This window comes from Hyla sarda, chromosome 3, assembly GCF_029499605.1.
Source record: "Hyla sarda isolate aHylSar1 chromosome 3, aHylSar1.hap1, whole genome shotgun sequence".
NCBI lineage: Eukaryota > Metazoa > Chordata > Amphibia > Anura > Hylidae > Hyla > Hyla sarda.
The window spans coordinates 99,108,865-99,124,085 of NC_079191.1; the positions used below are offsets into that span (position 1 = coordinate 99,108,865).

The 15,221-nt window shown below is 42.9% G+C and overlaps 1 long non-coding RNA gene across 1 annotated transcript; it reads left to right on the plus strand.

Annotated features, from left to right (window-relative positions):
- The first annotated feature begins 177 nt into the window (after positions 1-177).
- LOC130361578 (uncharacterized) lies at positions 178-14,070 on the plus strand. Its single transcript, XR_008891070.1, has 3 exons — positions 178-363; positions 6,316-6,367; positions 13,217-14,070. It is a non-coding gene; the product is annotated as an uncharacterized LOC130361578 (long non-coding RNA).
- The last annotated feature ends 1,151 nt before the right edge of the window (positions 14,071-15,221 follow it).

The window sequence follows — 15,221 nt, forward strand, 5'->3', positions numbered from 1 at the left end:
CTACAGATCCCTCCGCCAGCCGAGGCGGAAGGACACTGGCACACCACCACTGGTCGGAAACGCGTCTACAACACGGGGTCCTATGTGCACACACATCGGGGGCGCCTTATAAAGAGGTTCCAGTGCGGTTTATTCATCACACGGTGCACTGTATTGGGGAGGGGAATCGGGAGTCACTGCGCACATACCTGGTGCCCGTTATAAAGTAGTTCCAGAGTGCATCATACAGTGCACTGTGTAGAGTGAGGTGTCGCTGCACGTATACCTATTGTACATTATAAAATAGTTCCAGTGCGTTATACTCGTCATACCCTGCACTGTATCGAGCGTACGAAGGCACTGTACATTTACCTACTGTACATTGTAAGTAGTTTCAGTGCGTTTTATACAAAAGACAGTGCACTGTATGAGGGGGAGTGAGGAGGCGCTGCACACATACCTACGTCCCGTTATAAAATAGTTCCAGTGTGTTATAGTCCTCATACAGTGCACTGCATGGAAGGTCAAAAGTCACTGCACATACAGTGGTCCCTCAACATACCATGGTAATCCGTTCCAAACGGACAATCGTTTGTTGAAACCATCGCATGTTGAGGAATCCGTGCAATGTAGAGTATAGGACAGTGGTCTACAACCTGCGGACCTCCAGGTGTTGCAAAACTACAACACCCAGCATGCCCGGACAGCCAACGGCTGTCCGGGCATGCTGGGTGTTGTAGTTTTGCAACATCTAGAGTTCCGCAGGTTGTAGACCACTGTTAGAGGAAGTTGTACTCACCTGTCCCCGCCGCTCCGGACCGTCACCGCTCGTCACCACTGCCCGGGATGTCGCCGTGTCCCCGGGGTGTGCCGACGCTCTGGCAAGGCATCTGCTTCCCCGGCATCCGCGCTCTCCGGCGCCGCCATCACGTCGCTACGCACGCCGCTCCTATTGGATGACGGGACGGCTGAAGCAGTCTGCTCTGCCGGATAGCCGTTTATGCGATGGCCCCAACATACAAAAGCATCGTATGTTGATGCTGCCTTCAACATGTGATGGCCTCTGAGAGGCCATCACATGTTGAAATTATCGTATGTCGGGGCCATCGTAGGTCGGGGGGGGTCACTGTATACCCATTGTACATTATAAAATAGTTCCAGTGTGTTCTAGTCATCATACAGTGCACTGCATGGAAAGTCAAGAGTCACATATACCCATTGTAAATTATAAAATCGTTCCAGTCCAGTGTTTCCTAACCAGTGTGCCTCCAGCTCTGGCAAAACTACAATTCCCAGCATGCCCCAACAGCCAAAGGCTGGGCGTGCTGGGAGTTGTAGTTATGTAACAGCAGGTAACACACTGGTTGAAAACCACTACATTAGATGTTGTGCTGCATGAGGGGGAGTCAGAAGTCACTGTACACATACCCAGTGCCCATTAGGGTGCGTTCACACGGAGTAAATCAAGAGGAATTCACACCGAAAAATTTACGGGCGGAAAAAAGATTATTTTTGCACGAAATTCGTGCGCAATTCGTGTGGAAATGGGGAGAAAGAAGTGAAGTTTTTTTTTCAGCCATTTCCACGCAAATTCTGTGCGAAAACAATGTCGGGCGGATTTTTTTTTTTACCATTGACTTCTATTGATTTCTGCTCGCGGATTCCGCTTGAAGAATGAACATGCTCTTTCTTCAAACAGAACGGAATTCAGCATCGGAATTCCACTAGCAGAATTTCCGCACTGTGAACAGGACAGCAGAAATAACATTAAAGTCAATGGGCAGAGGGGATGTGCATTAATTTGGAGCGGAGAATTCAAGAGGAATTACTCGAGTAAATTCCTCTTGAATTACTTAGTGTGAACGCTCCCTTAGGTTGGGTTTCCGCATGGCAGGTTTTCTGGGCAACTAACACGGCAGTTTTTGAGCCAAAGCAAGAAATAGCGGTCAGAAAAGAAAGGGGGCCCCACTCCCTCTGCATCATGCAGGGCCTGGTCAGCAGTCACTTAAAGGACATGTCCGGTGCTCACTTTTCTTATTGTATCCGTTCCGGGCTGCAAAAAAAAAAAAGAAAATAAGCTTTCTCTTACCTGCCTAGGCTCCCCCGGTGCTCCGGTACAGGCGTTTGGTCCCCGGCCTGTATTCTTCTTCCTTCCTGTTAGCCCGGCACGTCACACGGAGCTTCAGCCTATCACTGGGACATCACTGCGGCCGGTGATAGGTTGAAGCTCCGTGTGACGTGCCGGGATAACAGGAAGTAAGAAGAATACAGCCCGGGGACCGAACACCTGTACTGAAGCACCGGGGGAGCCTAGGCAGGTAAGAGAAAATTTGTCTTCTTTTATTTTTCAGCCCGGAACGGATAAAATAAGAAAAGTGAGCACCGGACATCTCCTTTAAAATCAGGGATCTCCACACAGAATATAATGGCAGTGACTGCCCGATCAGGATCTGCTTTGTATCTTCTGAATGCTGGAGGGGATGATTTCTTTGAGGACCTGTGGTGATGTCACGATCATGTGACTTGGGGGCAGAGGTAAAGTTCCCAGAGCAGCCAGGAGAGCAGAGTGTATGTGGTGAGTTATCCCTGCAATCTGTTGGTGTGAAATCACTGTATACAGCAGTGTTTCCTAACCAGGGAGCCTTCAGCTGTTGCAAAACTATAACTCCTAGCACACTACGTTTTTCAAGTACGGTTCCCGTATACGTTTTCATTATTGAAAACGTATGGAATGGTATTGAAAACAGTACACATAGACAGATAATTGAAAACTGCATGCATCTCGTTGCGGACGGTTTGCTTGCAATACGTTTTTTTCCCGTACTCAAAACCGTGGTTGACCACAGTTTCGTCTCCGGTTTAAAAACCGTACTGCAACCGCATTGACATGGAGGTCAATGGGAAACTCACAAGTATACGGTTTCATACGGGAAAACCGTATACGGTTTTTACTTTGTACATGCGCATTTGCATCCTAAAGTTTAAATTTGAAAAAAATTATTTTAAATACAATTTTCAAAAACGTGTTTTTTTAATTAAAAACAGATGGAACCGTATGCACTTTTAAAAACAGTATACGGTTTAAAAACGCATACAGTTTCATACTTTTTTTTTTTTGCCATACGGTTTTCTTTAGAAAAACTGATTGAAAACAGTATGGCAAAAACGTGGTGTGAACCCAGCCTTTCCTAACCAGGGTGCCTCCAAGTGTTGCACAACTAAACTCCCAGCATGCCTGGACAGCCAAAGGCTGTCAAAGGCTGTTTAGGCATCCTGGGAGTTGTAGTTTTGCAACATCTGGAGGCTGGTGAGGTCACTGTGTACATACATTACATTACTTATCCTGTACTGATCCTGAGTGATATCCTGTATTATACTCCAGAGCTGTACTCACTATTCTGCTGGTGAGGTCACTGTGTACATACATTACATTACTAATCCTGTACTGATCCTGAGTTATATCCTGTATTAGAGCTGTACTCACTATTCTTCTGGTGAGGACACTGTGTACATACATTACATTACTTATCCTGTACTGATCCTGAGTTATATCCTGTATTATACTCCAGAGCTGTATTCTGAGTTCTGTATTTATCGGGGTATACCACGCACCGGCCTATAACATGCACCCTCATTTTACCAAGGATATTTGGGTAAAAAAAAGTTTACCCAAATATCCTTGGTAATATGAGGGTGCGTGTGTGTGCGCGCATGTGTATACCCCGATACACTGTTTCTGACCCCACAGAAGCCCCTAGGAAAGGCAGGGGGAGAGAGGCCGTTGCTGCCCACTTCTCTCCCCCTGCCTTTCCTGGGGTCTAGAGCCCTGCTGCCACCACTTCTCTCCCCCTGGCTATTGGCACCGCTGCCCCATTGCCTCCCCCATCCCCGGTTTTATGATCACCTGTTGCCGGGGTCGGGTCCGCGGTGCTTCTGGCTCCGGTCCGCGGTGGTGCTTCTGGCTCTGGTGTGGCGTCTATGCGTCGTTGCTATGTGCTGCGTTACGCAATGACGAGTGACGTCGCGTCACTCGTCATTGCGCCTCGCAGCGCATAGCAACAACGCATAGACGCCACACCGGAGCCAGAAGCAGTGCGGACCCGACCCCGGCAACAGGTAATTATAAAACCGGGGATGGGGGAGGCAATGGGCCAGCGGCGCCAATAGCCAGGGGCAGAGAAGCGGCGGCAGCAACGGCCTCTCTCCCCCTGCCTTTCCTGGGGGCTTCTGCGGGGTCAGAAAAACGAGGGGGGGGGGGGGGATGGGGGGAGGTAATGGGGCAGCGGCGCCGGCAGTCTTTGGACCCCAGGATAGGCAGGGGCAGAGAAGCCGGCAGCGACAGCAGGTCTCTGGACCTGCAAAAGCCGCTGCAGTTCATAGATTTAAAGCGCCAGCTTTAAATCATTGAACTGCAGCGGCTTATCGAAATAGAACACGCAGATAGACTTTAGGCAAAAAATTTTAGCCTAAAAAATATGCCGATAAATATGGTACACTACATTACATGTTGGGGGTTGATGTCAGTGAGTACTTAGAGGTGAAGTCAGGGGGTGATATCTGATGTCAGTCAGCACTTGGTGGTGTCGGGGGGGGGGGTGTTGATGTCAGTCAGCACTTAGTGGTGAGATTAGGAGAGGACAGAGATTGGCGTAAATAAAAAAAAAGTCTAGGATTGCTGCTTTTTTGTCACATCATATACCATAATTTGTATTTTTTTTATAAAAAGCGATAAATTCCCATTTAAACAAAAATGATACCGATAAAAACTACAGATGATGGCACAGTGGGGTGGGGGGGGGGGGGTGGGGGACTGTCTTGGGGGCCCAATCATACTGAAGTGCTCCATCTTCTAGGCAGCCTTATTCTGGCCCTGGAAATAGCTATATGAGGAAGAAGAAGTCCTTCCTTTATATTTCCATTCCTTTTTTAATACTTCTGGATTTGGCTTAAAAACTACAGTGGGAGTTTTCCTAAAAACTGGAAACCCAGCAGGTTTGTGTGAAGAAAGTAAGGAGTCCCTGCATAGATACCTGGTGCACAGCATACAATAGTTCTACTGCCTTTTATCTAGTAGACAGTGGACTGTTTAGAGCAGTGTTTCCCAACCAGGGCACCTCCAGCTGTTGCAAAACTACAACTCCCAGCACGCGTGGACAGCCTTTAGCTGTCAGAGCATGCTGAGGGTTGTAATTTTGTAACAGCTGGAGGCACCCTGGTTGGGAAACACTGGTTTAGAGAGGGATGTCACTACACACATGCCTAGGGTCTATTCTTGAATAGCTTCAGTGCTTGGTGTTATTTCACATTACAGAAAGTCAGGAGTCACTGTACAGATACCCAGTGGACATTATACAACGCTCCAGGGCATTTTATTCACAACACAGTGCACTGCAAGGAAAGTCAGGAGTGACTGCATTTTATTCCTAACACGGTACACTGTACACATACCTAGTGCCTGTTATAAAATAGCTCCAGTGCTTTATATTCATCACCCAGTACGCTGCAGGATAAATCAGGAGTCACTGCACCAATACCTAGTGCACATTAGGAGGGTTTCACACAGGGGTCAAGTCCTGGGGAAAAAGAAAGTGTGGGGACTCAGCCAAGATTTCCACTCAAGGGCTGGTCCTGCAGGACTCTTGCTAATGGGAACGGTGTTCCTGCTCTGTGAAAAAGTGCAGGAACTCAGTTCCTACGTGTTCCTGCAGGACTTGAGCCCTGGTTTTACACACACACAGCCTTTTTTGGAAAAATGCCACTGTAGTTTTTAGAATCAAAGGCCAGAAGTGGATCCAGCAGGAAAATTATAATCCTTTATATTTCCAATTTCTTTGGATCCACATCTGGCTTTGGCTCAAAAACAAAAAACTAATGGAAAAAAAGAAAATAATGAAAAACTACCACACATAGTTTTGTGTGAAATCCGCTGTATGGAGATTCAGGGGTCTCTGCGCTGGTACCAACTGCACATTAGAAAATCACACCAGTGCCTTTATTCATCACTCAGTATACACCAGCGGTCTTCAAACTGTGGCCCTCCAGATGTTGCAAAACTACAACTCCCAGCATGCCCGGAATTGTAGTTTTGCAACATCTGGAGGGCCACAGTTTGATGACCACTGGTATACACAGTTCACATTTGAACATAAAGTCCCATTCACACAGCCACCAGCTGTATGTTACCAGAGCCTCTGCTCTCACTCCGGGGGTCCACGCTTGTGTCCTTTGCAGCCCTTGCTGTGCCCACCTGGCAATGGACATGATGTCTCCTCCTCTAAGAGCCACTTCTGTCTAAGGGAGAAACCAGACTATTCTGTTTTTCTGCTTTTTAAACAGACTTCCCCTCTCTGCCGCCTCAGGCCCCAGGTGGAGGTTTCTCCAGGATCAGGTAGGGAAATACACCCTTTCCTTGCCACACTGTCACACCTGTTATAGCTCCAGTGCATTATGTCCATCCACAGTCTACTATCCTTATAGTGCACTGCATGGACAGCCAGTAAACACTGCACACATACCTAGTATATAGTCTGTTATTACTCCAGTGCATTATATTCATTTACAGTCTACTGTCAATATAGTGCTCTGTACACATACCTAGTATATAGCCTGTTATTACTCCAGTGCATTATATTCATTTACAGTCTACTGTCAATATAGTGCTCTGTACACATACCTAGTATATAGCCTGTTATAGCTCCAGTGCATTATATTCATCCACAGTCTTACTGTCCATATAGTGCACTATACAGTCAATAAGCACTGCACACATACCTAGTATATAGCCTGTTATAGCTCCAGTGCATTATATTCATTTACAGTCTACTGTCAATATAGTGCTCTGTACACATACCTAGTATATAGCCTGTTATAGATCCAGTGCATTATATTCATTTACAGTCTACTGTCCATATAGTGCTCTGTACACATACCTAGTATATAGCCTGTTATTACTCCAGTACATTATATTCATTTAGAGTCTACTGTCAATATAGTGCTCTGTACACATACCTAGTATATAGTCTGTTATTACTTCAGTGCATTATATTCATTTACAGTCTACTGTCCTTATAGTGCACTGTACACATACCTAGTATATAGCCTGTTATAGCTCCAGTGCATTATATTCATCCACAGTCTTACTGTCCATATAGTGCACTATACAGTCAATAAGCACTGCACACATACCTAGTATATAGCCTGTTATTACTCCAGTGCATTATATTCATTTACAGTCTACTGTCCTTATAGTGCACTGTACACATACCTAGTATATAGCCTGTTATAGCTCCAGTGCATTATATTCATCCACAGACTACTGTCCATATAGTGCACTATACAGTCAATAAGCACTGCACACATACCTAGTATATAGTCTGTTATAGCTCCAGTGCATTATATTCATCCACAGACTACTGTCCATATAGTGCACTATACAGTCAATAAGCACTGGACACATACCTAGTATATATAGCCTGTTATAGCTCCAGTGCATTATATTCATCCACAGACTACTGTCCATATAGTGCACTATACAGTCAATAAGCACTGCACACATACCTAGTATATATAGCCTGTTATTACTCCAGTGCATTATATTCATCCACAGTCTTACTGTCCATATAGTGCACTATACAGTCAATAAGCACTGCACACATACCTAGTATATAGTCTGTTATAGCTCCAGTGCATTAAATTGATTTAGACTACTGTCCATACAGTGCACTATACAGTCAGTAAGCACTGCACACATACCTAGTATATAGCCTGTTATAGATCCAGTGCATTATATTCATTTACAGTCTACTGTCCTTATAGTGCACTGTACACATACCTAGTATATAGCCTGTTATAGCTCTAGTGCATTATATTCATCCACAGTCTACTGTCCTTATAGTGCACTGCATGGAAAGCCAGTAAACACTGCACACATACCTAGTATATAGTCTGTTATTACTCCAGTGCATTATATTCATTTACAGTCTACTGTCAATATAGTGCTCTGTACACATACCTAGTATATAGCCTGTTATAGATCCAGTGCATTATATTCATTTACAGTCTACTGTCCTTATAGTGCACTGTACACATACCTAGTATATAGCCTGTTATAGCTCCAGTGCATTATATTCATCCACAGTCTACTGTCCTTATAGTGCACTGTACACATACCTAGTATATATAGCCTGTTATAGCTCCAGTGCATTATATTCATCCACAGACTACTGTCCATATAGTGCACTATACAGTCAATAAGCACTGCACACATACCTAGTATATAGTCTGTTATAGCTCCAGTGCATTATATTCATCCACAGACTACTGTCCATATAGTGCACTATACAGTCAATAAGCACTGCACACATACCTAGTATATATAGCCTGTTATAGCTCCAGTGCATTATATTCATCCACAGACTACTGTCCATATAGTGCACTATACAGTCAATAAGCACTGCACACATACCTAGTATATATAGCCTGTTATTACTCCAGTGCATTATATTCATCCACAGTCTTACTGTCCATATAGTGCACTATACAGTCAATAAGCACTGCACACATACCTAGTATATAGTCTGTTATAGCTCCAGTGCATTAAATTGATTTAGACTACTGTCCATACAGTGCACTATACAGTCAGTAAGCACTGCACACATACCTAGTATATAGCCTGTTATAGATCCAGTGCATTATATTCATTTACAGTCTACTGTCCTTATAGTGCACTGTACACATACCTAGTATATAGCCTGTTATAGCTATAGTGCATTATATTCATCCACAGTCTACTGTCCTTATAGTGCACTGCATGGAAAGCCAGTAAACACTGCACACATACCTAGTATATAGTCTGTTATTACTCCAGTGCATTATATTCATTTACAGTCTACTGTCAATATAGTGCTCTGTACACATACCTAGTATATAGCCTGTTATAGATCCAGTGCATTATATTCATTTACAGTCTACTGTCCTTATAGTGCACTGTACACATACCTAGTATATAGCCTGTTATAGCTCCAGTGCATTATATTCATCCACAGTCTACTGTCCTTATAGTGCACTGTACACATACCTAGTATATATAGCCTGTTATAGCTCCAGTGCATTATATTCATCCACAGACTACTGTCCATATAGTGCACTATACAGTCAATAAGCACTGTACACATACCTAGTATATAGCCTGTTATAGCTCCAGTGCATTATATTCATCCACAGTCTACTGTCCATATAGTGCACTGCATGGAAAGCCAGTAAACACTGCACACATACCTAGTATATAGCCTGTTATTACTCCAGTGCATTATATTCATTTACAGTCTACTGTCCATATAGTGCTCTGTACACATACCTAGTATATAGCCTGTTATAGATCCAGTGCATTATATAAATTTACAGTCTACTGTCCATATAGTGCACTGTACACATACCTAGTATATAGCCTGTTATAGATCCAGTGCATTATATTCATTTACAGTCTACTGTCCTTATAGTGCACTGTACACATACCTAGTATATAGCCTGTTATAGATCCAGTGCATTATATTCATTTACAGTCTACTGTCCTTATAGTGCACTGTACACATACCTAGTATATAGCCTGTTATAGCTCCAGTGCATTATATTCATCCACAGTCTTACTGTCCATATAGTTCACTATACAGTCAATAAGCACTGCACACATACCTAGTATATAGTCTGTTATAGCTCCAGTGCATTAAATTGATTTAGACTACTGTCCATATAGTGCACTATACAGTCAGTTAGCACTGTACACATACCTAGTATATAGCCTGTTATAGCTCCAGTGCATTATAGTCATCCACAGACTACTGTCCATATAGTGCACTATACAGTCAGTAAGCACTGCACACATACCTAGTATATAGCCTGTTATAGCTCCATTGCATTATATTCATCCACAGTCTACTGTCCATATAGTGCTCTGTACAGTCAGTAAGCACTGTACACATACCTAGTATATAGCCTCTTATAGCTCCAGTGCATTATATTCATCCACAGTCTACTGTCCATATAGTGCACTGCATGGATAGCCAGTAATCACTGCACACATACCAAGTGTTATGGAAACTAAACAGTTAATATCCTTAAAGTACAGAATTTGTTAGAAAATAAGCTGAATTTGAGAAAGGCCAAGAAGTTGTTTTAGTTTGTATTTTATATGAGTACTCAAGAAGGAATGACCAAGCTGATAACAGTAAGTTTAGGAGTTTCTGGGAGATTAGCCATGGGCTGAGATAGCAGGCAGGTGTCCTCTGGTTAATTGCTATGTATAATTGTATAACCTGTGACGTACACTTAGTATATACCCAGTGTATAAGAAATGGGTAGCTCTGCCTAATAAACAGAACTGTCAGATAAGGTTGCATGTGGGGGATGTAAGCCAACCTTGAGAGGGGAGACAATTAGTTTCTTTGGAATCCGGGATGGTCTCCAATGATTATGAGGGCTGGGGGATGTGATCGTGTGAGAAAATGCTGTGTATGTATTTTAAACAATATAATCTATGACATATATCTAGTGTATAAAAGGTGGGTAGCCATTTTCAATAAACATATCAGCACATTACTGACTTTGTACCAGCTTATCTATGTATTCATTAATGTAGCTTTTCTCATTTGGCCAAATCATACCTCTCATCCTATTTTGGACCCACACAGGTAACCTGTAAGTAGATGTTTATCCAGATCACTAGTATATAGCCTGTTATAGCTCCAGTGCATTATATTCATCCACAGTCTACTGTCCATATAGTGCACTATACAGTCAGTAAGCACTGCACACATACCTAGTATAAATAGCCTGTTATAGCTCCAGTGCATTATATTCATTTACAGTCTACTGCCCATATAGTGCACTATACAGTCAGTAAGCACTGCACACATACCTAGTATATAGCCTGTTATAGCTCTAGTGCATTATAGTCATCCACAGACTACTGTCCAAATAGTGCACTATACAGTCAGTAAGCACTGCACACATACCTAGTATATAGCCTGTTATAGCTCTAGTGCATTATATTCATCCACAGACTACTGTCCAAATAGTGCACTATACAGTCAGTAAGCACTGCACACATACCTAGTATATAGCCTGTTATTACTCCAGTGCATTATATTCATCCACAGACTGTCCATATAGTGCACTATACAGTCAGTAAGCACTGCACACATACCTAGTATATAGTCTGTTATAGCTCCAGTGCATTATATTCATCCACAGACTGTCCATATAGTGCACTATACAGTCAGTAATCCCTGCACACATACCTGTAATTCCTCCAGTGCATTGTTTTCATCTTACAATATCATATATGGAATGTGAAGTGTTACTACATACCTACCATATGAACTGTTTTTGTCACAAGGATGTGTGCTTCACATACTACGTCTAGCAGTGGTGCATTCTATTCAGTATACAATATAGCAAAATGATGTGTTTTTTTCAGGTATGATAGAGTTGTACTACTTTTTGCGATGCGGTACATTTGAGCTGTATGGTGTAGCAGTTCCTATATACACTGCTCGTGCAACTGGCTGGGTGACACCTGTAGACTTGCTCTTTTGCGTGGTATGACTGGGTTCACATGTGGTATTTCGGTCAGTATTTGGTGCTTATTTTTGAGCAGTATTTTCACCGACACCTTGAGTGGGTCCGAAAAAAAACAGAAAAAGTTGCAGATCTTTCCAGAATAGTTTTTCTCTCAGTTGATTTCACCCCGGGTTTTGGTAAAAATACTGAATAAAGTACAACGTGTGATCCTAACCTGGGTGTAAAAGGGTTAAACATGCAAATATACTCAGCAGTCACTGGGGATCCGGCATGCACTGTTCACAATCATTTACACCAATGAAAACTCTACATCAGTGTTTCCCAACCAGTGTGCCTCCAGCTGTTGCAAAACTACAACTCCCAGCATGCCCGGACAGCCTTCGGCTGTCCGGGCATGCTGAGAGTTGTAGTTTTGAAACAGCTGGAGGCACACTTGTTGAGAAATGCTGCTCTACATAAATAATGAAGTAGCAGAGAATTAGAGATGAGCGAACTTACAGTAAATTCGATTTGTCACGAACTTCTCGGCTCGGCAGTTGATTACTTATCCTACGTAAATTAGTTCAGCCTTCAGGTGATCCGGTGGGCTGGAAAAGGTGGATACATTCCTAGGAAAGAGTCTCCTAGGACTGTATCCACCTTTTCCAGCCCACAGGAGCACCTGAAAGCTGAACTAATTAATGCAGGATAAGTCATCAACTCCCGAGCCGAGAAGTTCGTGACGAATCAAATTTACTGTAAGTTCGCTCATCTCTACAGAGAATCAGTGTAGTGTAGTATAACTGCAGTGGAATGTGGTCACACACTGGAACGTATGGTATAATGGAGTTCACACTTTATAAATGCAGTAATGCAGGGGGATAACAGGAACTACTTCTGCGGTGGACAAGGACTCCCATCGTCTCCACTGGGCTGATGTCAGAGCCTAGGAGGAGCAGCCAGTGCTTCAGTCCTGGGACGCTGCAGGGCTCCTTTGTTTCAGTATTCTTATTTAGGGAGTGGGTGGTGGTTATGATTTATATCCATTCTGCCAGTGGAAGAAGGAGGAGGAAGCAGGGAGAAGGCAGGGCGCCGACTGAGAGGGGGATGCTAGAGAAGAGAGGGAGCAATGCAGAAGAAAGAAGAGGAGGAGTGTGAGGACTGAGAGGAAGGTGACTGCTGCATAGAGGCCGAGTGGCCGATGCTGAGGAAGACTCAGGATGGAGGAGGTGTGAGCAGCTTCATCCTGTTGTCATGGTAACACAAGTTCTGCTGGGGAAGCGGACTGGTCCATGCCCTGTCTGCCACGTTTGCAGCTCCTGGACATCCTTTGCTTAGTCTTCAGTTCTTTTCTTCATCCCATTGAAGGATCATCATACATTTTTCTCTGCCTATTACATTATATCAGATTTCACTTTTTAGCATTTTATAATATAACTTATTGCTGCAGGGCTTAGCTCTGACATTACTAATTGCCATCATCGTGTATTTCTTTATTAATGGGCTTGTCCATGCTACATTTTTTTTACCTATTACATAGTAACAAAGTTAGTATGGTCGAAAAAAGACATACGTCCATCAAGTTCAACCAAGGAATTGAAGGGGAAGGGGTATGGTGGGATGAAGGGGAAGGGATGGGATTTTATATTTCTGCATAAGCATTAATGTTATTTTGTTCTAGGAATGTATCTAACCCTGTTTTGAAGCTTTCAACTGTTCCTGCTGTGACCAGTTCCTGAGGTAGACTGTTCCATAAATTCACAGTTCTTATGGTAAAGAAGGAGTGTCACCCCTTGAGACAAAATTTTTGCTTCTCCAGATAGAGGGAGTGCCCCCTTGTACTCTGAGGGGGTTTAACCCGGAACAGTTTTCCCCATATTTCTTGTAAGGGCCATTTATATATTTATATACGTTGATCATATCTACCCTTAAACGTCTCTTCTCAAGACTAAACAAATGAAATTCTTTTAATCTTTCCTCATAGCTAAGATGTTCCATACCCAAATTAGTTTATTTGCGTGTCTCTGCACCCTTTCTAGCTTCACAACGTCCCTTTTATGAACTGGTGCCCAACACTGAACAACATATTCCAGGTGAGGCCAAACAAATGCTTTATAAAGCGGTAGTATTATGTCCCTGTCCCTCGAGTCCATGCCTCTTCCGATACATAACAATATCCTACTGGCCTTAGATGCATGCTATTCTGTAGTCTATGATCTACAAGTACACCCAGATCGTTCTCTACCATTTAGTTATAGAATTGTATAGTTTTATAACCTGCACACATGTAAACTTCTCTTCACATTCATTCTACTGTGCAATGGCCCCTATCTGCACAGTGGAAGGGTACAGTCCTGTGGATGGCATTCGTGAGCTAACAGAATAGGACTAAGCGTGGCGTAAGACATGTGACATGCCACACACATACCATGTGACTCCTGGTATTCAGTTAGCAACAGTCACCTGATGCCCATATGATACTGAATAAGAATAATGAGGGGGATTTATCAAAACCTATGCATGGGAAAAATTGCCCAGTTGCCCATAGCAAACCAATCAGATCGGTTCTTTCATTTTTAACAAGGCCTCTGCAAAATGTAAGAAGCAATCTGATTGGTTGCTATGGGCAACTGGGCAACTTTTCCTCTGGTTTTGATAAATCCTCCCCAATAATTATTAAAATTTTTGCAACACCTTCTTCACTGAGTGAATACATACTTACCAAAATTTGAATTGTCTAAATCCTGGGAATGGATCCAGAATGCCAGGAAATTTCCTTTTGTGGTCAACAGTCAAACCTATTCCCAAAGAAACAGAGCGACTTTTATTGTTGCTCTGGTTCATGCTCATCTTAATTAGGCAATGTTCATATTAGTGTTGGGTAAATCCGTCATGAAATGTCTGTTATTGTCAGATAATGGAGGTCATTATTAACAGATCTCAAACTGATGTTAAAAAAAATATAAAATAATGCACCGTTAACATCTGTTATTATCTGTTAAAACATCCATTTATCTCCTTTAGTGTCTGTTTTTTTTCTAAGCATGCTCAGATGCAATAACCTAACATGGATTACTTCCATCCATAGGCTTTAATGTAAAAATAACGAAAATTAAGGGGACCTGATGACAGCTGAGTATAGGGGACATTTAAAAAAGCCTATAGACATGAATGGGATCTGTTACCTTCATTTTCATTTCCATTTGTCAGATTGCATAACGGAATTGAGTAATAGAAATAAAAAACACTCATGTGAACCCACCCTTACTGTAACTTATGACAGATCAGAGTTCTCCTCTCCATTCTATACTCAGTGCTGTACCCAAGCTCATCCTTCTTCCCAACCACTACAGTGATGCCTCTACCCTGTGGCAGTCACTACCCTGGTGCACTTCACATATGTACATACACCAACTGGGTAACTGGTTCATCCATCTTTATGTACATCCACACTTCCTTACTTTGATTTAAAAAAAATAGCTGAACTTACCTTTTGTGCTTCCCCTATATTCTCATAGATTGGAAGCCCTTCTGAGCAGAGTCCCTTAAATTTCCCCATAGATTGTAAGCTCTTGTGAGCAGGACCCTTACTCCACTTGTAAGACCCCTTTTTCCTCATGCATTGTAAGCTCTGGTGAGCAGGACCCTCTTGTATCACCCCTGGACTCCTCTTGTATCACCCCTAT